The following is a 22,338-nucleotide window of genomic DNA, read 5'->3' as shown; positions in this document are numbered from 1 at the left end:
CAGGTGCCTGGGTTGCTATTGCAGATGGACCAGTCCTGGAAAAGAGTTCTCCTTGGCCAGGTGTGTTAGGGTCTGTCCAGTCACAGGCTGGACACCAAGACACCCCGGTAGCTTTTGGTAAGAACTGCCCTCCTGCAGGCACTGAGGCCTGGAGGGGGCTCAGAACCCCTGTGCTGCCCCCATCAGCCTGTCCTGGCAGAATTGTCCACAGCCCAGGAAGACGGGCCAGCGGTCGCCTGCATCCCCATGGTCGTACACAGGAGAGGGGACCAGGACTGGCCACTGCCCAGGGCCTGATTTATAAGGCATCTTCTCTGATTCTTCCCAACACTGGCATCACCAGCAAAACGAACCCCCTCATTTGGGCCTTTATAATTGCATCGGCAAGTGCTTATTTTCGTGATGGACAATGCCGGCAGAACTGTAATTTTCTTCTGCTGACAGAAAGAGAAAAAAAATGTACACGGGGGGGATATTCCAAAGGTTAAGACAAGGTGAACCTGCAGTGGGGGAACAGTCAAATCCCCGGAATGGCCAGGCCCGAGTCACGGATGCCCATCATTCCCCTGGCTGTCAGGTGGTGCCCCTTCCCTTCGAGCATGTGCCGTGCTCTGCCCAGCATTTCTTATGCTGTATTTCATTCCATCTTCCCAACAGCCTTATGTACGAATATTACCCTCATTTTACAGACAGAGAGAAACAAGGCTCAGAAAGGTTAATCAACTTGCCCAAGGTCACACAGCCACAGGGCTGGGATGTGAACTCAACCATCAACCGCATCCCTGTTGGTGGGGCTGGGGTAGAGAGCTCAGCCATGGGAACCAGGGTGCTCCTACCGGGTCCCTGACCACAGGCAGCCTTCTCCTTCTCACAGTGGCTCTTCCCCAGCCTCTGCCAAGAGGGTGGCTCCAGCAACATGGGCTGTGCCAGCAACACAGGAGGCAGGCCCTTAGCCAAGACCCTTGGTCCTCAAAGAAGGCCCCCCATTCCTGCTCCAAACTTGGTCTTGCTGCATTCATGGGGCTCAGGGCTTAGACTGGGGAGGCTGTCACCTGCTGAGGGTGAGGGCGACCTGGCGGGCTGTGTGGGTACCCTTCCCGACCCAGCCAGGGCTCTTCACCCAGCACCCTCCAGATGTAGCTCTCCCTTTAACTTATATGCCAGGGCTCTGTGTTCAGCCCAGCTCCCTGCCCTCTGACGCTCAACCTGATAGCTCATGCCTACTCTCAGGGGGCCATCATTCCAACAGTGGTCAGGTCCTCTTTTCTCTTTGTCCCTTCCCAAGAGCCCCCTCTGACCCAGCTTGTTTTCACAATGAACAGTCACTCACGCTCACCCTCTTCCATTCATTTGCCCTGGACCGAGGACCCCCCTACAAGGTCTCTGCCTTGCCCACAACCTGCCCCCATGTGTCCCTGCACTTCCCAGCTGTCCCTCATCACGGCCTCACAGACGCCCATCTGCTGATGTTGGGCTTCTGCACCCACCAGACTTCCACCTTCTCTGGCTCCTCCCATCTCTCCCTCCAAACGACGACGACGCACAGGGTGCTGCTGCAGCGGTATTCTGACGGCACAGGGTGCTGCTGCAGCGGGATTCTGACGGCACAGGGTGCTGCTGCAGCGGGATTCTGACGGCACAGGGTGCTGCTGCAGCGGGATTCTGACGGCACAGGGTGCTGCTGCAGCGGGATTCTGACGGCACAGGGTGCTGCTGCACCGGGATTCTGACGGCACAGGGTGCTGCTGCACCGGGATTCTGACGGCACAGGGTGCTGCTGCAGCGGTATTCTGATTGCACAGGGTGCTGCTGCACTGGTATTCTGACGGCACAGGGTGCTGCTGCAGCGGGATTCTGACGGCACAGGGTGCTGCTGCACCGGGATTCTGATGGCACAGGGTGCTGCTGCAGCGGTATTCTGATTGCACAGGGTGCTGCTGCACTGGTATTCTGACGGCACAGGGTGCTGCTGCAGCGGTATTCTGATGGCACAGGGTGCTGCTGCACCGGGATTCTGATTGCACAGGGTGCTGCTGCACTGGTATTCTGACGGCACAGGGTGCTGCTGCAGCGGTATTCTGATTGCACAGGGTGCTGCTGCAGCGGTATTCTGACGGCACAGGGTGCTGCTGCACTGGTATTCTGACGGCACAGGGTGCTGCTGCAGCGGTATTCTGACGGCACAGGGTGCTGCTGCACCGGGATTCTGATGGCACAGGGTGCTGCTGCACCGGGATTCTGATTGCACAGGGTGCTGCTGCACCGGGATTCTGATTGCACAGGGTGCTGCTGCACCGGGATTCTGATTGCACAGGGTGCTGCTGCACTGGTATTCTGATTGCACAGGGTGCTGCTGCACCGGGATTCTGACGGCACAGGGTGCTGCTGCAGCGGTATTCTGATTGCACAGGGTGCTGCTGCACCGGTATTCTGATTGCACAGGGTGCTGCTGCAGCGGGAATCTGACCTCGCCCTGGGGACAGGTGTCCTCTTCTCTGTTTGAAACATCCTCTACCCTTCTTCGTAGCTTGAAAGTCTTGTTCTTGTGTATTATTTTTTCCCATGTCCTCATCCTTCCCTACCACCCCCTCACACACACACACCTTTTCTTTCTTCCTCTCTCTGAGTCTCAGGCAGCCCCCACACCGCCTGTCCCCACGTATTGTCATAGAAAGCTCTCTTCCTGTCTGTCTGGCTCAGGTAGATCCCATCCAGACTATACACCACACACAGACACACGTCCTCACACCACCTTCAGTCTCATGCAACCCAACCCCTCATTTCAGCCCCTGTGGCCCCTCCACCTCCCTCCCCAGCCACCTGTGTGCCTCTCCCCGCAGGCTGGCAACGGGCAGGCACACACTCAATCACTCCCCGCCGTGCCCGCACCCTCGTCACGCACGCTCGCCTGGACACCCTGCACGGGGCTTCTGCTCTGCAGCACGGCGGGCCCAGCTGCCTCCTCGGCCGCCCCGGGTCCCCGCCACGGCGCAGGCTGCAGGCGCTGGCGAGCAGTTCTGCTCCCATGCACAGATCTGCGAAGAAGGGCACGCGGTACAATTTGTTCAGGAAACAATAGCAATGTTTGACATGTCATAAGGATTGATGGAGCAGAAATTTACATGGGAGAATGCATTTTTAAACAGCTCCACGGAGCCCCGGCGCTTCGCGGGTAATGCTTTCCACATTCATCATTCGCTGCGCCCTCTGAGGAACTCCTTAAACTACACGAGATGAAGTGCGCTCTTGCAAGCTCTGGGGACTGAGGTGGCTGGTGAGAGGGGGCCCGCTGGAGGAGCGCGGAAGCCCAGAGGCTGGGTGACGCCCACTCGTCTTGATTAGACCCATGAGGCCTGGGCCTCTCCCCTGTTCCCACACTCCTGCCCATGTGCTGTGGGTGAGGATTTCAGCTTTCCTCAGGGGTGCGAGGGGAAAGCTAACGGCTGGGAAACGCCATCTAGTCTGCCCCGCACTTCTGGGGACATGTGTGGTGCCTCAGTTTCCCTGTCGTCTCAGAAGGAAGCTCTCTAACCTGAGGAGGGCAGAGATGATGGGTGAGGGCGTGGTGGGTGCTGGGGGCAGAGGTAAGTGCGCTGGGCCAGGGAGAAGGGCACAGTCCAGGGGGCGAGGACATGGCGGCGCTGTACCCTGTAGGAGGTAAGGGGAACGCTGCAGGCGGGCACTGGTACCAGCGGGGGGACAGTGGGATGCCAGAGGGATCGTGGGGAGGCGGTGGAGCATAGGAAGAGAGGCGCACTCAGGAGAGCCCCTGGGCCCTACTTCTGGTCCTCTGAGTTCAGAAAGCCTTAGACGGAGGCTGTACCGGGGCCACTGGGGCTGGGGGCCACGGACAGGGGCTCGGAGCACACAGGAGGGTGGAGAAGCTGAGTGGGAGGCCGGTTCGGAAAGGGTAGTGACCCAACTGGTGGTGGGGACCTGGGATGGACACCCATGCCCGGGGCAGACATTACTAGTCAATTACGATCCTGAGTACAGAGAAGGCCTCAGAATCCCTCTCAAACCTGTCTCCTCTACAACGAACAACCAACCGCACGGAAGTTGTGCCAAAGCCTCCTTGCCATACATGCCAATTAAATAGGCAGGGGATCTGAACAGACACTCTACAAAGAGGACATACAGATGGCCAACGGACATACGGAAAAGATGCTCGATGTCACTATTTATCAGGGAAATGCAAACCAAAACCACAATGAGATATCACCTCACACCTGTCAAAATGGTTATTATTGCAAAGTCAACACAATAACAAGTGCTGGTGAAGATGAGGAGAAAAGGGAACCTTTGTGCACTGCTGGTGGGAATGTAAATTGGTGCAGCCACTATGGAGAATATGAAGATTCTGCAAAAAATTACAAACAGAACTACCATACAATCCAGCAATTCCACTTCTGGGTATTTATCTGAAGAAAACAAAAACACAAATTCGAAAAGATATATGTATCCCCATGTTCACTGCAGCATTATTTACAATAGCCGAGGTATGGAAGCAACCTAGGTGTCCATCAGTAGATGAGGTAAAGAAGATGAGGTAATATATGCGTGGGATATTGCTCAACCATAAGAAAGAAGGAAATCTTCCATTTGTTCAAGGACCCACAGGGCATTGTGCTAAGTGATTAATAAGTCAGTCAGAGAAAGACAAGTGCCATATGATTTCACTTATATATGTGAAATCTAAAAAACAGCAACAAATGAACAAATAAAACAAAAACAGACTTATAGATGCAGAGATTAAACTCATGGTTGCCAGAGGCACGGGTGTGGGGGGCTGGGTGAAAACGGTGAAGGGGAACTAGAGGTACAAACTCCCAGTTAGCAAAACAAAACAAAACAAAACAAAAAAACAAACAGAAGACGCCACAAGGCTGTCATGTGCAGCGTAGGGAAAATAGTCAATAGCATCACCATAGCTATGAGAGCTGCGTGTGGTGGCAGATGGCACTAGCTACTACACTTACTGTGGTGATCACATCATAACAGAAATGTAGAGTCACCATGTTGTACACCTGACACTAATATAACATTGTATGTCAACTATACTTTAATAAAAACGAAGTGTCCAGAGCATCTTTTAGAAAAGGCCTCCTTACTATCCCTGCTCGACTATCTGCTCCTGCAGGGTCAGAAATGTGCGTCTCCTGGGGCAGGGGGCACAGTATAAGACCAGGCACAAAGGGCCTCAAAAAGGATTTGTGGTTAAGTGCTGAATCATGAGAATACCACCAAAATGGGACAAGGTGATCTGGGTTCTGATCCAGCGTCTGCCCTAGCCATCCAACTGTAGGACTTTGAGGAAGACACTGGGCTTGGCGCCTGTAGGTTGCAGAGCCTTCGGACTGGTCCGGACCTACCTGCTTCTGCTCTGGCTCCAACAGCCCATCCTTCACCAGTGCCAGAGGGAGAAGCTGACTAGACAAGACACCACTCACCAGCTTTGAAGACAACCAGAGCATTTAAGATAAAAATCCCAGCTGCCTGCCATGGCCCCCGAGGCCCGACATGGGCCAGCCTCTGCAGCTCTGACCTCTGTTCATCGCTCCATTACTCTGGTCCTCCTTCAGTCTTCAGGGTCCTCACAAGCCAAGCTCGTTCCTCCTGCCTCACAACCTTGGCGCTAGCATCCCTCTGCTAGGAATGCTCCTCCCCACCCCACTCAGCGAACAGGAATTCCTTTACCCTTGTAAATGTATTTGCATTTGCAAATGCACACGCTGACTGCTGCTGGATAACAGACTCTGGGACAGAACTAGGAGCTGAGGTAGTCATGGCGCTTTCCTGGGCAGTGGCGAGAGGCTTGGACAAGATGGTCAGGGGCATGCTGGGAGGTGCCTGGCCTGAGCTGGGGCTGGGAGGCCATGCTGGTGGATGGAGGTGGTTGGGAGCAGGGCATGGTTCTGGCAGGGGCATTGAGCACATGTTACTGCCTATCTCCGTCCACTAGAATGTAAGCTCTATGTGGCAGGAACCGAGTCTGCCTTGTCCCCCGTGGATCCCAGGGCTGCGGGCCTTCAACAAATAGGGTGTGAATGAATGAGTGAGGAGAGTATATATGATGATATATGAGGTCCTCTTGCCAGTGACAAGCCAACAGCAAAAAACAGGAGATGGACTTCTCGGGAGGGAAGGACACCAGAAGAAGGATAATGGGGTGGGAGGCGGAACCACAGGAGGAAGGGAAGAGGGGGAGAGAGAAGAGTGGGGAGGAAAGTGGGAGGAAGAGGTACAGAGGAGAGGAACAGGAAAAGGAAGAGAAAGAAGGAAGGAGGGGAGAGAAGAGGAAGGAGGAAGAAGAGACCAGCGGAACAGGAGAAGGAATAACTGCAGTAACACCCACCGGAAGCCTCCGTTTCCTCCTCTGTAAAGTGGGGTTAACAACGCCACCGGACTCACTGGGACGGTGGTCAGGACTAGAGAAAATGCAACAGGGAAGGGCTTCTGAGCGAGGCCTGGCACATGGCCCACATCTCCAGGCGGAGCAGTATTAGTATTCTAACTCCCAATTCTGACCGCGCTGTTTCTAGCTGCCGACCCCCAGCAACCAGCCAAGTGGAGGAAAGGGAAGTAGCACTGAGCCCTGCAGGACGGGGTGCGCTGGCAGGGGCCAGGCCTGCGGAGGGCCCTGCAGGAGGGGGTGCGCTGGCAGGGGCCAGGCCTGCGGAGGGCCCTGCAGGAGGGGGTGCGCTGGTAGGGGCCAGGCCTGCGGAGGGCCCTGCAGGAGGGGGTGCGCTGGCAGGAGCCAGGCCTGCGGAGGGGGGAAGAGGTGCTGACAGGTGCTCTCAGGGCGTGGTTCCCAGCTTGTTTGTTACTGCAGCCACGGTAGTTGTTCTTGGGTTCCGCCACCCCCCTTTATTTCTCTTTATTTTATTTTAAAACCTGGAAATAAAAATTGATGGAGAGCAAATTGCTCTGGCCAGCAGCTCAGTGCTTAAAGGAGTCATCATGGGAAAGCAATTATGGGGATGTCAAAGGCTGTCAGGGTGGCCAGCAGCAGCCTAGCGGTCTCCTGGCCCCCTGCTGGGAGATGCAAGGGAGTCAGCCTGCAGGAGCAGTGTGGGGTCCCCTCAGATAACTGGGATGACTGAGATCACCGTCTTGCTGAGTGGCAGGCCTGGCACTGTGCAAGAGACCTGACATGATCTGTCCCTAATTTGTCCTACGACAAGCATCAAGATAGGGTTCACAATCCCATTTTACAGATGAAGCAACTCCAGCTGATGATAAATGCAAAAATGGCAACAACAGCTGATGCCTTAGTCCTTACTGGGTTCCAAGCATTATTCGGAGACATCTTTGTGGATCGGCACATTTCCTTCCACCCCTCTAGGAGATAAATACTACCACTGTCCTGGTCTCACGGGTGCAGAAGGTGCCCCACTGGAGGGGCTGCGGGGTGGTGCCACACACAAGCCTTGGGCTCACCTCCACCCGCCAGGGACTACCCGCGCCTCAGCCTGCGGGCTTCTTCCTCAGGGAAGCAGCTGGCACGATGGGGTGTCCCTGTCCCTGGAAGCCGCCCTCACTTCGTGGGCCCGGGAGCGGAAGGATCGCGTGTCCCGAGGTGGGACGACGCAGGCACAGCCTCTCCCCCCAGACTCCCCAGCAGTCCCCCTTGTGGTACCTGGCTTCACAATGCCCCCAGTGACTTATCTCACGTCCCACCCCAATTGAGTTTCCTGGAGTCACTTTCCAAGTAAACACCTGCCCCAGAATCCTTGTCTCAGGGTCTGCGTGCCAGGGGCCAGACCCCAGACACGGGCCCCTGGCGAGCCGCCAGGCACACGCGCGGAGCCAGACAGTATGCTCCCGTCCTCACAGGCGCACAGGCTCGGCCCACAGTCTGTCCCTCGGACGCCCACACAGACAAAGCAAAGGGAAAGGCCACTCCCACTCCTCACCCGTTTGCAGCACTGTCCATTCTCTCGCTCTGGGGTTTGAGAAGACTCCACTGAGCCACTTACAAAAAAAAATCACATCTGACCATCAAACAGAGAGCTGGGACGCAGAAAGCCATTTTCCCAGGATGCGGGGAGAAGGAGGGAGGCAGCTGGCTAGGGGTGAATGAGACATTCACAATCAGGAGGGACATGGACCTCTCTGGGGCCAGTTATCAAGCTGGGATTATGTGGAGCGGCTGAGAAGGGGAGGGTGCCGGAGAGGCGTGGGGACAGACACTGAGGCTGAGGCTCGGTTAAGTGGGACCTTGTGTGTGGAAGAGATGGAAGGAGGAGGAGGAAAGGACAGTCCAATCAACCCCCTGGGGGTGCAGCCAAACCACAGCTGGGACCGCCTCCCCATCACAGGTCTCACCCCGCACCCACCCTTTGTCTGCCACCCTCCCTCTTCTGCCCCGCCCCCATGGGAGGTAACAGGCTCCCGGTCTCGTGGGGATGTGGGAGAGGTACCTGGGTGTGGGCCAGTCCTACCCATGAGCCAGAACATGTCCTCACTCGAAGGTGACTTGGAACGTGGGTGGCATACCCCGCTCCACGCTTGCTGCCATTGGCGGGCACTGATTGGCCTGGCACGTGCTACTGACTAATGAACCTATTGATTCCACATTCTCTTGTTGTCTCCCTAAATGGCAAACCACACATCTGATAGATTAAATACCCACATGATTGCCCACCTGACATCTCCATCACTTCGCCCAAGGGTCCCTAATGAATTTTATAGCCCCACAACGAAGGAAAAAATTAAGGTCAAAGTCCGATGCAAAAACTATAAATCACCCATGATCTCTGAGAGGAGCAGAGGGCTGCAGCCCAGCCCCAGCCCCTCACTCACCTGGGTCAGTCCAGCCCAGGGCGTGATGGCAAGACAGAGGCTGCGTGTGAGCGCCGCGTGGGGAGGGTATGCCGGGAAACCTGTGCCCGAGAACTCCCCCTGTCCACAGACATCGGGTTTCCTTCATTCCTCTGCCCACCCCACTCCCAGTGGGCAAAATGTTCTAACAAACTGAGAAACACACCAAGAGGTGAGCAGCAGATCTCATTTATAAAAACTTGCATCCCAAGGAGCTCTAAACACTTTGGCCAAAACACTGTGCTACAAAAGTCCCCAGGAAGGAGAAAGGGTTCAGCAGCATTCTCTCCATTTTGCAGATGGAGAGATGGAGGCCTGCAGAGAAAAGGGTTTGGCCAGGGTCATTCAGTGAATCGAAGACCTTGATCTTCCGACCCCAAGTTTGTAGGTCTCATTATAATAAATGTCTAAAGGGGCCTCTTGTCCTGGTCCTGTTTCTCCTTGGGAAGGGGGAGCCCTCTGTAGGCGGTGGGCAGGCGAAGGGAGGTCCCACAGTTTCATCAGCTCTCAGGGAGGGGTTAGTCTCCTCGAGGTGTTAAGGGAAAGCTTTGGCAGTCTAGAGATAGAGTTCATGCCTGAGCTCCGCCCCTTCCACAGGTGTACTCTCTAGCAAACCCCTAAGTCCTCTGACTCTCAGTGCTCCCATCCACACTATGAGGAGGCTAATTTCTACCTCACCAGGGTGCTGTGGGGAGTCAATCAGATTTCGCACGTAAGGGACTTAGTTTGGTGCCAGACACTTAATATTAGTAGCAATTATTTGTTTAGCACTTACTCTGTGTCAGGTACTGTGCTACATTCTTCTCATGTATTGTCTCACTGAACCCCCACAACAAGTCTATAAGGAACTACCATCATCACCATGTTCCAGAAGAGGAAACAAAGGCACACAGAGGTTATTTGGCAGAGACTAAACATCCATGCTCCTTTCTCAAATGAACAGAAGCTGTGAATTTTAGGTGGCACAATACTCTGGCTAAAATATTACGCTTCCCAGCTTCCTCTGCAGCCAGGAACAGCCACGTGACTAAGCTCTGGCCAATGAGAGGAAAGCAGAAGTTTGCAAGGCATTTCTGGGAAGTCTCCTTCAAAGGGAGAGAGTGCCCTTCTTCACTTCCTCCGCCCTGCAGCTGAGAGTACGGATGTGAAGGGTGGTCCCCTCGTGGGCCATGAAGATGAGGCTTATACTCCAGGAATGGTGGGGAAGAGGGCTTTCCCCTCTCAACTGCTTTTACACAGGAGAGAAATACACTTTGATCTTGTCTGGAGGTTTCTACCACTGGTAGTTGAACTGGGTCATTGCTGATACAAGGAACCTATTCAAAGTCATGCAGCTCAGAAATGGCTGAGTCAGGATAAACCTCAGAGGTTTAAGTCTGGAATCTTGGGTCTTTGCCACTCTGCCCCCAGTAGTAGGGACTTGAGGAACATGAGTTGATATCATTATCATCACATGGTAAAGCAGAGAAGGCTCCTTCTAGAGATGTTCAGACTTAGGTAACCATGTATTAGTTGGTCATGAAATTAATTTGATAGGTCACGAATAGTATTAAAAAAATAAAATCTAGTAGAATAAAATAGAAAACAGTAGGGTAAAAACTACAAGCCACTGATAAAAGAAATTGAGGAAGACGCAAATAAATGGAAAGACATTCCATGCTCATGGCTTGGAAGAATGTTGTTAAAATGACCACACTACCCAAAGCAATCTACAGATTCAATGCAATCCCTATCAAAATTCCAATGGCATTTTTCACAGAAATAGAACAAACACTCCTAAAATTTGTATGGACCCACGAAGACCCTGAATAGCCACAGCAATCTTGAGAAAGAAGAACAAAGCTGGAGGCATCATGCTCCCTGATTTCAAAACATGTCACAAATGAAAACAGTATGATGTTGGCATAAAAGCACACACACAGATCAATGGAACAGAATAGAGAGTCCAGAAATAAACCTATGGATCTATGATCAATTAATTTATAACAAAGGAGCCAAGAATATACAGTGGGGACAGGACATCTCCTCAATGAACAGTGTCCAGAAAACTGGACAGCCACCTGCAAAGGAATGAAACAGGACCACTGTCTTATACAACACACAAGAATAAACTCAAAATGTATTCAAGACTTGAATGTAATGCCTGGAAACATAAAACTCCTGGAAGAAAACATAAGCAATAACTTCCTTGACATTGATCTCAGTGGTTTGTTGAGTCTGTCACCAAAAGCAAAGGCAAAAGTAAACAAGTGGGATTATATCAAAGGAAAAAGCTCCTGCACAGCAAAGAAAGCCATCAACAAAATGAAAAGGCAGTTCTACCTCTGTTATTTATTTGAAGAAAATGAAAACACCAACTCAAACAGATATCTGCAGCCTCTTGCTCATGGCAGCATTATTTACAAGAGCTGAGATAAGGAAGCAACCTAAGTGTGCGTCAATGGATGAACAGGTAAAGAAGATGTGGTACATATATACAACGGAATATTATTCAGCCATGAAGAAGGGAATCCTGTCAGTTGCAACAACATGGATGGACTTTGAGGGCATTATGCTAAGTAAAATATGTCAGAGAAAGACAGATACCATATGATCCCACTTATATGCAGACTCTAAAAACAAAACAAAACAAAACAAAACTGAGCTCCTGGATACAGAGAACAGATTAGTGGTTGTCAGAGGTGGGTGGACAAAATGGATGAAGGTGGTCAACAGGTTCAAACTCCCAGCTATAAAATAAACATGTCATGGGAGGTAATGTACAACATGGCGACCACAGTGAATAACATGTATTGCAAATTTGAAAGTCGCTAAGAGAGTAAGTAGATTGTAAAAGTTCTCATAAAAAATAAAATCTAGACTAAAACAGAAAATACTAGAGTGTATTGCATGTAGCAAGGAAATATTGTTTTGTTCTAGATACAAATGTGTGCGAGTGTGTGTCCTGGGTCATGAAATTAAATGTAATTTTTATTAGGGATCATGGTTAAAAAATTAAAAACAAAAAAACACTAAATAAACCAATGGGCATACGGGACTCTGAGCCACTCCAGAATTAAGCTGGCAGGAACCACCGATGTCATCCTTCCTACAGAGATGGTGCAAGATCAAACCACCCCAAACCCATGGGCCCAGCTCAATTTCTCCATAAACTCTGTGCCAACCCCCCACCCAGACCCCCTCTCTGCTTTCTCAGCCTTTCTCCCAACTGCTGGCAAGACAAACTCTCAGGCCGAGGCCCCTGTGGCTGCTAAGGGCTCTCCCTCCTGTCACCCTCTCCCAGGGCTCATAACCGTCCCAGCACATGGCACAGGTGGACTTTGCAGAGGCATTTGGTTTGCAGCATTTATGAACTCATTCGGGCCCAGCCACTCCTATAGCTACCCATTGTCCCCTGACCCAGGGGGTCCATTTTTTCCTCTTGATGTCCTCTGAGCCATTGCCTGAGCAGGAACAATCAGCCACTAACCAACTGAAGGGTGACTGACAGGCTCAGAGTGTGGGAATCACAGGCTCTTAGTACCGAGGAGAATGTCTAGGGGCAGGTGGTCACACCTGTTGCCCCAGGGGCCTTAGAGAGCGTCCAGCAGAACACCTTCATTTTACAGGTGAGCACGCGGAGGCCCCGGGAGCTCAAGGTACCCAGTGACTGAACAGCTCCCACGTCCCAGGCCAGCACTCAGCCATCCTCTCGGACTCCGGAGATGGCGGATTCCAACAACAGGCTGGAGCCCGGTGTGGGAGGGGCACCTGAGGATGGCCAGAGAACAGGAGGGAGGTCTAGGGGCTCAGGAGTCAGACAGACCCAGGTTTGAAGCCCAGCTTGGCCACCTACTAGCTGATTGGCCATGAGCAGGTTACTTAACCTCGCTGGGCCTCCGTTTCTTCTGTATAGTGGGTACAGAAGAGGTGAATAACACTGAGAAATGCTTGGCATTTCCTAAGCTCACAACACCCTCTCCAGGGCTATGATGATGAACAACAACGTCCTCTTTGGGTTTGTTTGTTTGTTTGAAAAGGGGCAAAGGTCAGTGGCAGACCGGAGCTGCTCCTGCCAAGACTGGGGCCCCCGGATGCACAGTGAGGGGGCTTCAAGGGCTCCGCAGGCAGCAGAGCGTCAGATCCCGTCAGAAATCAATTAGCGGAGTGACTAACCGGCTGGGAACCGTCAGCCCTTCAGGTCCTAGAAAACCTACTTCAGGGAGGGGTGGGAGCGAGGCTCTGAGCCCACCAAGGTGGCCCCTGGGGCCTCCCAGCCCACAGGCCTGTGCTGGGGCCTTCCCAGGCCCAGGGTGGTGGCGGGCAGGTGGCGGCCAGCTGTGTTCTCCCCGCCTCTCTGTCCTTAGCGCCTGTCCTACCTCTCATTCCTTCCCATTGCATTTCAGGGACTGATATTTAGATTAGAGAGATAAACCCAGCGGAGGCGCACCGAGGCCTGACAGGCAGAGGAACTCGGACCGTCAATCAGCGGCTGCCCGCTCAGCTTCCTCCCAGCTCCGGGCGCACGGGGCTGGCCCCTCGAATGGGGATGAATCCAGGAGCAGATTAAAGGTGCCCACAAGTACAGCCTGGACACCCCCAAAATGGGGGACGGTGTGTCTACAAGGCCTTCCAGGCCAGGCTGGGAGCTGGGCCGGGTGACAGACATACTATTTACTATAGTACCTCTCTCTAGCTTCCCTCTTCCCCTCCCCAGGCTGCAGATAAAGAATTCAATTTTCTTTTAAACGGTGGGGAAATTGGAAGAGATTTTGTTCTGTTTAAGCACAGCTGGAGTCTCAGGTCTCAGGGGACTGAAGAACAATGAGATCAATTAAGATGCCCCCGGTGAGGAGTGTCAGGAGGAAGTGGGGAGAGAGGGCGCGAGGTGGGGGCCAGGGGGAAGGGCAAGGGCCAGGTCAGTGGGGAAGTCCAGCTGCCACTGGGCCCTGCGGTCACCTGCCTGTCTCTGTTGGGTTTTGCTGAAGTCTGTACGCGGGGCCTAGTCACTGGGTTGTGTCATCTCCTAGACTTACTAATAATTCATGTTGGCAATTTCTGTCATCAGCATTACACAATTATAGATTCAAGTTGAACCGATGCCCGCGGGAGAGGGGGAGGGCACTGGGTGGACGCAGGGCAGGTGCTGGTGCCACTATCAGCGTCTGCGGTGTGTGGGCAGGGACTACGACCTTCCCACACAGGGATCCACAACACGGCTGAGATCCGAAGTATCCTCCCATCTTATAGCGGCTGAAACCCAGGGACCGCTAGTGACCTGCCAAGGCCAACTGTGGCCAGAGGCTGAGGCAGGACTCGCACCCCTGGCGGTCGGGTGGAGATGTGATGGACACACCTTGCTGGGCTGGGGGAGGAGGATGGCGAAGCCGGCCGGCCTGTGGGTGAGCTGGGACAGGGGGCGGGCAGAGGGTGTGCTCCCGAACCTTCACCTGCCGCCTCCACTGCCACCTGCGTGGGAGCCAGCCTCTCTCACCCTGTCTCCCAGCTTCTGCCCTACCCCCCTTCTCCACTTGGAAGCAGCGGTGACCCATCAAGTCTCTCTTCAGCAGTCACCTCCCATGGGCTGTCTGTCCTGTCAGTCACCCCTGCCTCCTCCTCTCTGGGTATCCACCGCCTTTCCCCTGCAGCTCCCTCAGCCCGGGGCAGCCCTTCCCCCCTCCCCTCCCCCCAGTTTCCCTGGTTCTGTCTAACCTCACCTGTGAGAGGCCTGCCTTCCGGAGAAGACAGTTACACCATCAGCCCTGGCACTTCCCACCTGACATGCTCTGAATGTCTTTGCTCATCTCTGTCCTCCTGCGGAATGCACAGGGACGTTTGTCTTGCTCACGCCATCATTCCAGGCCCCGATAAATAGTCACTGAATGGAGGAGCATGGCAGTGGCATCTGGGGGGCCAGGAGAGCGCGGGGCCCTGCTCCGGGAGACAGTGGGGAAGGCTTCTGCAGTGGAGACCTGGGGGGTCACTGAGCAGCCCCCACCTGCCAGGAACAGCCAAGGCGGCAGGGTCAGCTCCTAATCCCTGTCCGCAGAGCCAGGCAGAGAGCTGGGTGCGGTCAGCCTTGACCTTGCAGTCACATGCCCTGATGAGGATCAGGAGGCCCAGGGATCCTGGAATCTCGTGGCCATTGTACCTCCTAGCCCCTGCCTTTGTTGCTGGGCTGGGGGCCTGCACCCCAGCCCCTACCTGACCTAGGAAGGGCCCTCAGAAGGCACCCAGGAGTCGAACTACGCGGTGCGCACACCTGGGGGTGGGAACACTGCCGCGGGGAACACCCGCCCTCGAGAAGTTCCCAGTGGAGTTGGGAGGAAAGGCCACTAGCCTCAACCCTACATGAGGCTGAGAGCAGCTGGGGAAAGTGAGGTGCAGGGCACCAGGGCGCTGGGGAGGAGGGTGAAGACCTCAGATGAAGTGGGCTCAGGCCTGGCACCGGAGGGAGGGCTTCTTCTCAGGCCGACTGGGCTGGCCCTTGCGGTCAGCAGGCTTCTGAGTCTCAGGAGCCGGAGAGCTCACAGGGGAGCAGTGTGAGCGAAGGCAGGGCCCGGGGCACCCGGCCGGGCAGGAGAGAAGGGCTGAGGGGTGTAGTGGGCAGAGGGCTGGACAGCAGCCGAGGGCCAGGGCGTGAGGGCCTCGAATGCCAACCCAGGTGCAGGGCACTGGGGCCAGCGGGGATGAGGCTGCTCCCGCCCTCCCCCCCATTCACGGAGCGCTCTCACTGGGCTGAGAACGGCACCTGAAGGGCTTCCTCCTCCTCTCTTCTGCTTGCTTCTGCACAACATCCGGAGGAGAGGGACTTGCAGTCTCCTGGTGCCAGGCTCACATACGACATCTCAGCCGAGGGGACAGAATGGGAATGAGCTCTGTACGCTTGCAGAACATCTACATCTGTGTACATTCTTTGACATTCTTCCCACCGAGAGTTGGGGGAGCATCTACATCCCTTTCCCTTGACTCTGACTTGCCTCACTGAGTCACGACAACCAACAGAATTCACCACAAAATAAGCCGTGTGACTTCCAGGCTGGCTCTCTTGGGACGCTGGTTCCCCAGAGGCCCCCTCTGAGGTGCTTCTGCTCAGAACCTCCAGGCCTGAGATGCCCATGCCACGTGGAGGGGCCACGTGGAGGCGCGCAGGGGACAATCCAGCTGAGCCAGTCCTCCAGCTGGAGCAGCCCAGGCCCGGACACGGGAGGGAGCGGCCCCCCGGGGTGGCCGTTACTCCCAGCTTTCCAGGAGCAGAGAAGGGCCCTCTGCTGAGCCGGGTCCGTATTCCTGACCCACCGAATCCACAATTGTAAGAAAACAGCTGTTGCTGTCTACAGCCCAGTTTGGGGTGCTTTCTAATATAGCAGCAGGACTGGGAACAAGCCCCGTGGCTCTTGCTCAGAGCATGACACAAAACAGGCGTCTGCTGCTTGCATGCGGGACGGAGGAACCGGTGGAGAACCACCGAGTTCCCGGGGGGCCCCCCCCGTCAGGACAAGCTCTGTAATTTGCAAAGCCCAGTGCAAAACGACACATGGGTTCCCTTGTTCAAAAATTAAGAATTTAAAGATGGCGACAGCAGAGCATCAAACCAAGTGTGGGACCTTCTAAGTCCAGGCCCCAGAGCAAATGTGCAGGCCACACACCCACGAGGCCACCGCCTGTGGCCTCTGCCGCTGCCTCCCTCCCAGTCTCGGTCCTCTCCTGTGTCCTGTGCAACTTCTCCGTCTTCTGCTGCCTGAGGCTGGGCCTGAGTGTTCAGGCCCCAGGGTGGGCACAGACAAGAACTCAACCAGTGTGTCACCTTCAGAGGACCCGGCGTCCAGTTGGAGCCACAGGCAGACAATCCGGGAACTCAGATGCCTACGTTTAGGAGCCACTGACCCTCGAATAAGATGGCGAGAAGAATCCCAACAGCATTACAATCAGTCATCTACCCAGAGCTTTCTCATGTGCCACGTGCTCGGAAAACCTCATTTCTCTTCATCACGGGACAGATACTATCATCATCCCCACAGGAACTCTGGGGACTGACTTAGACCCAGCCAAGCGTCCGCTCAGGCTCACAGAGCAGGATCTGAACCCGGGTCTCCCTGGTTCCACAGCCTTGCCTCAGCCAAGTTTCCTCCTGCAGAGGTTGATGCAGCGGAGAGGTGTCCCCGCGCAATGCAAGGCGGCGTGCCCTCTGCAAGGGGCTGGAGGGACCAGAGAACACCACTGAGGCTGACGAAGGGCACTGGCCTCCCCTGACCTCCTCACTGGGCCATCAGGTTCCCAGAATCCAGGAGAGGCCGTGTTAGATCGCTGCATTCAGCAGCATGGCGGGTGTGTGGGTGTGGGAGCCCCCAGGGCAGTGACATCACCACATGCCTTTCCCTTCTGGTGTCCGGCATTTGCTGTGGGCGGAGGAGGGAGCAGGGACCAGCAGAGCTGTCTGTGGGTGCGGGGAGCGGGGAGGCCCAGGAAAAGCTGGTCAGCTCTGCGGGCAGGGAGGGGCAGGCCTCGGAACGTCCACCAAATGTCCAGACAGGGTGGGCGGAGGAGGGGCAGGGCCAGGGGGCTCTGGAGGGAGGGCGAGGGAGGGACCCTCGAAGGGCAGCAAGCCTGTCTGTGTCACAGGGAGTGAAACTAAAGGGAGCGACTCCCCTTTCCTGGGGCAGTGAGCGGGAATGAGCGCCTCACGGAGCCGAGGCCCCGAAGCCGCACCAGCCCCATCTTCTCGCTGCGGAACAAGGAGCTGGGCTCCCGAGGCTCGTCCAGGCCACACGGCTGCCCGGGGCAGGCCACGGCTGTATGCGTGGTGTCCCCCACTCCACGGCGTCTCAGCCAGGAGATTCGCCTGACCTGCTGGGACATTCCGAGGGTGTTCCGGGCCAGGCCCGCGTGGAGCCTTCACGAACTGTCCTCCACTCTCACAGCCGCCTCCCCAGACAGGACCCTGTCGAGGTACCTCCGGGCCACAGGGAGGCAACGTGCTCAGGGGCCGGTCAGGGTGGCCCCTCAGCAGACCTGGGCTTGCAGGCAGGCTGATGGGGCGGGTGGGGGCAGCCAGACTGGGGCCCTTTAAGGCTAATGTTAGTAAAGACCGCCCTTTGGGTCCGTCAGCCCTTAACTATAGGGTGGGACAAAAGTAGGGTTACAGCGTGAGTACCCGGAACATAATTTATTCTTGTCTTTTTATTCATTCATTATTGTAATATTTTCATCCTGAACAACTGCAAGCCGACTCTGGCCCAGCCTGTTGACATCTGCACCGCCACACTGGGGTCCCCCAACAATCCAGCTGTGCGGGTGGCCAGGCACCTTCCCCACTTCCTGGGAGAGTCCGAGGAAAGCCCCTGCCCAGGACGGCACCAGCCTTCCCAGGACAGGCTGGAAGAGGGAGGGGAGCCGCTCCGTTCACCCCCACAGGCCACTCTTGCCTGAGCCAGTGGTGGGCGTCCACCCCTGGGCTGAGCCGGCCATGGGCGGCGGTGCTGGGCCCCACCGCCCGGCCAGGGCTTGCACGCCTCTTCTGCGTGTGCTTTCTCTGCCCGGAGAAGAATCCTGCCTTGTCTGCAGTCCGTCCCCTCCCGTTTGTGCTGCCCCCTACCTCCCCGGATGGGGAGACAAGGCCTCAGAGCGCAGTAAGATCTGCACCCGACTCCTGCTCCGCCTCAGCATCGCTTTCTGCTGCCCAGGCACAGAACTAACACATTGGGGACACGCGCTCTATACTGCAGGAGGCCACTGGCTCCTTGCACATCCCAAGTACAGCCTGTGCCAGCTGTTTCCCAAATGCTTGCCGTGCGCTACCAGGATGGAATAGTAAGAGAATAGACGATTTGATACAGGACTTCTCCACTATCCAAATAGCAGCCCAGTGGTTATGTTTCGAGTAGGAGGCAATTCAGGAGGAAGAGAGATAGTTGAGCCCCATCTGCCTCATAAGACCAGGACTCCACCTCTCTGCACAGCACACCCCCCTCACTACATTCCAGCCACAGGGCCTTTGCACATGCTATGCCTGCTTTCTCCAATGTGCTTCCTCCACTCCCTCCCCTGCCTACTCAATTGCCTCTTCCTCACGGAAGCCTTCCCTGACCCCAGTCAAGGTCAGGTGCCCTTGTAGGTATTCATAGTTCCCTGATCTGTCCATCATAGCAAGTAATGTTTAATGTAAAATTTCACTTTTTTAGTATGAACATCAAGCTTTCTCAGAAGACTGTAAACTTCATGAGGTCAAGACTCACATCACTATTGTGTCCTCAGGGTCCCGTGCCTAACACACAGTAGATATTCAAAAAATTTTGTTGAAGAAATGAATGGCTTGATTACTCTCCTACTGTCCAATAGCACCCACAAACCCTGCTAGGCCCCATGTACCAACTGGTCAGGCTGTGGGCTGCCCCAAGCCTAGCAGAACCCCAGGAAGACACCCCGTGGTCTTCCCACCTGACTCCTGTTGTCAGGTCAGAAGGCAGGATTGGAGGGTGAGAATCAGGGCAGCCTGGGGACATGAGGGAACAAACCACCCAGCCGAGAGCATGGGGAGCCACCGACATCACACAGGAACCTGCACACGGATGTGCGTATCATACTCACATGCCTGAGTGCACGTAACTGCAGACACAGGAACATGCAGAGACACAAGAGCATGCGTGCGCACACACACAGGCCCCCCAAAGATCCTCACATGCCCACCCCACACACACGTGGGTATATGCGCCCTTGCACATCTCTCCTCTGTGTGGTCACCCAGCAGAGGACCAGCTTCCACTGACATTGGTCCTGCATGCCCCCTCCTTCCAGCAAGACTTTCCTGGGCTGCCTTGGGCTTCCTGCTTCACTGGCAAGGAGCTCCAGCTCCCTGACCTGGCTTGGCCTTCCCATCAGTGCAGTCACTCACCTCGCCTGACCCCTGAGCAGCTTGGGACCTAGAGAGCTGGGGCATCACCTGAAGGTGCCGGAGGTTCTTGAGGGCCCCGCGTGTCACCCAGAGACAAAATGCCTGGAGTGACCCTGTGGTCTGTCCACCTGGGCTCCGGAGAGAGCACTTTCCAGTTCCTTTCCACCCTCAGCTCTGAACATTACTGCAAGGACAGGCTCCGTGGTCCAACGAGAGCCTCTCGGGCGGGCAGCCTCATGGTTAGAGCCTGTGGCCTGGGGTCAGGCAGTCTCTTTGAGAACCCAGTTCAATCAATGACTAGCCCTGGGACTCTGAGACAGTTCCTTAGTCTCCCTAAGCCTCAGTTTCCTCTCCTCTACAATGAGAACGACAGCATCTAGTTAGACTGGAAACACCACGTTCAGGTGCGAGGTTTACGGCTGGTCCTCAGTAATGACAGCTGTTGAAATGACAGTCGCAGCAGCGGCAGCAATAGCAGTAACAGTCCTCAGAGGTCATCTCAGCTATGCCCCTGCCCCTGGGCATGACTGGCCCGGGCACCAGGTCTAGAAAGGACTGTGGACACATTTTAATTCATATGTTCATGTTACAGACGAGGTTCTGCTCAGGAAGTGGCTTCTGCCTGAGTCACCCAAGGAGTTGGTTCCGAAGGTCAAGCCTCTGACCCCTCCACCCCACTCTTGCCCCTCCACCTGTGGGAAGCATTTCGTTATAACTGGGGGCTGTCAGGACCTCAAAGCCTAGGCTGGGGAGGTGCAGGGAGCAGGGAGGTGAGAAGGTCAGCCTTCCACCCCGGCTGGGTCGCCCAGGCTGGAGGTGACAGCCCCTCACATTCTGTCTCCCTGCCGGCAGCCACTATGAAACTGCTGCCTTGCCCCCGAACAGTCAGTGAGCCACAGGAACAGGGCCGTGGCAGGGTGGGGGTGGAGAGGCCCCCAGCAGCAGGCTCTGCCCAGCCTTCAGTGCAAATTAAAACATTTTCCTTTTCTTCATAATTTTTTTCTGACACAACTGCCCATGAAACATTTTAATAACATCCCAGTAAAGGTCAGGGAGAAGGAATTTCACAGTCCCTGAGCAGGCAGCTATAACTTCAGCCCCTCCAGCCGCAAAGGAGGTGGAGAGGTGGGGCTGACCCAGGGGCGGAGTAGACACTGGCAAGGTGGGGGAGGGGAGCAGGGTGGTGGGTGTGGGAGGTGTGGCCACAAAGCTTGCTCCTGCTGGGAGTTCCGGAAGCACCTTGGAGAGCTCAGAGATGGGGGTGGGTCGGGCTTACCCAGGAGATGCTCTCACACCATCATTCACACCTCTCCACAGCAACCTGGAGGGGTCTCATCCCCGTTTTGCATCTGAGGAACTAAAGGCTCTTGGAGGTGACCTGGATAGACCAGCACAGCTAAGGCAGGCAGGCCAGAGCCACAGCACTGTCCCCTTTACGTCCTGAGCCCCTGCAGTGCACGACCCTGGTGCTAGAGCTTATCTTGGGGTGGAGCAGCTCCCTGGTGTCCGCACAGTTCCACAGATGCGGGGCTTCAGGACTGAGGAGGAAAGACACACTCAGGACTGGAGGCTGGCCAGATGAGCAGCTCTGGACAGAGACCCTCAGGCGACCACAGAAAAGCTGAACTCACCTGTTACATATTCCTAGAGGCCTGGGAGAGGAACTGGAGAAGGGTCCTAGGCACCCAGCAGGGGTCCACGCAGGCTCAGAAACTGCTCCAGTGCTCGAGGGAACCCAGTTTGAGGACCTACTCTCCAGTGCCAACCCCAGATGGGATCGGGCCTGGCACATCGTCCCTGGCACCAGCAGCTGGCCACCAGCCAAGAGGCATGTCTTCCCACACACCCTACCCTGCTCCCTAGGCCCCCTCACCCATCCCTAGAGACACGGTTAACTTGTAGCTGCAAAGGGAGACCCTCCGTCCCCAGCAAGAATACCAGGAAGGAATCCGGGGACCCCCTCCAAGCCTGGACCTGACACTTAAGTTCTTTGCCACATGGTCCCAGTCCTGTGGGGTCTCCTCCCCTTGTGAGATCCTTGGAGCATAGGCTGCTTGGGTGTCCTTCACCCTGACATTCAAAGGTGGCTGGAGGGTTGAAGACACTTTTTGGGGTCCAGAAGGCCCAGCTCCTAGGGGCTGCAGGAGGGCCCATGGGGCCTCAAGCGCCAGGTGACTGATTGCAAGGAGCACCTTGTACGAGCTGGCGAAGCCGGGGGCTGGGGCGCTGGGGCGCTGGGGGAGCCGGGAAGCAAACAGCCACAGCAGACTTATTGTTTACATCTGACAGCCTGCCTAGCTAGACATCTGTTTGAAATATTAATAACTGTCAGATGGGAAGGGCCTGGGGGCTCAATACAGTTTCATACCATCTGTCTACAGAGTAAACACACTTTGGAGTAGGGGCCTGGGACCAGCAGGCAAGGTCTTGCTTGGTGTGAGGATGGAGCAAGACACAGAAGTGAGGACTCTGGGACCTCAGAATGGGCAGGGAGGGGCAGCAGTGAGCATAACTCCATCACGTTTATTGAGCACCTACTGTGGGCGAGACCTAAGCTTGGGTAACACACAGCTACCACTTCAATACGCTCAGCAATCAATCCTCTTTCTTCTTCTAACAGAACTTCCTTTGAAATACTCCCTTCC

General features: G+C 55.3%; 1 protein-coding gene across 1 annotated transcript in view; it reads right to left on the bottom strand.

Annotated features, from left to right (window-relative positions):
* The window catches only part of LOC118632089 (cadherin-23), a 335,260-nt gene that overhangs the window by 66,390 nt on the left and 246,532 nt on the right, over window positions 1-22,338 (bottom strand). The window lies entirely within an intron of this gene.

Source organism: Molossus molossus, unplaced genomic scaffold, assembly GCF_014108415.1.
Source record: "Molossus molossus isolate mMolMol1 unplaced genomic scaffold, mMolMol1.p scaffold_m16_p_17, whole genome shotgun sequence".
In the NCBI taxonomy this organism is placed as follows: Eukaryota; Metazoa; Chordata; class Mammalia; order Chiroptera; family Molossidae; genus Molossus; species Molossus molossus.
This window is presented reverse-complemented; position numbering and strand designations above follow the sequence as displayed.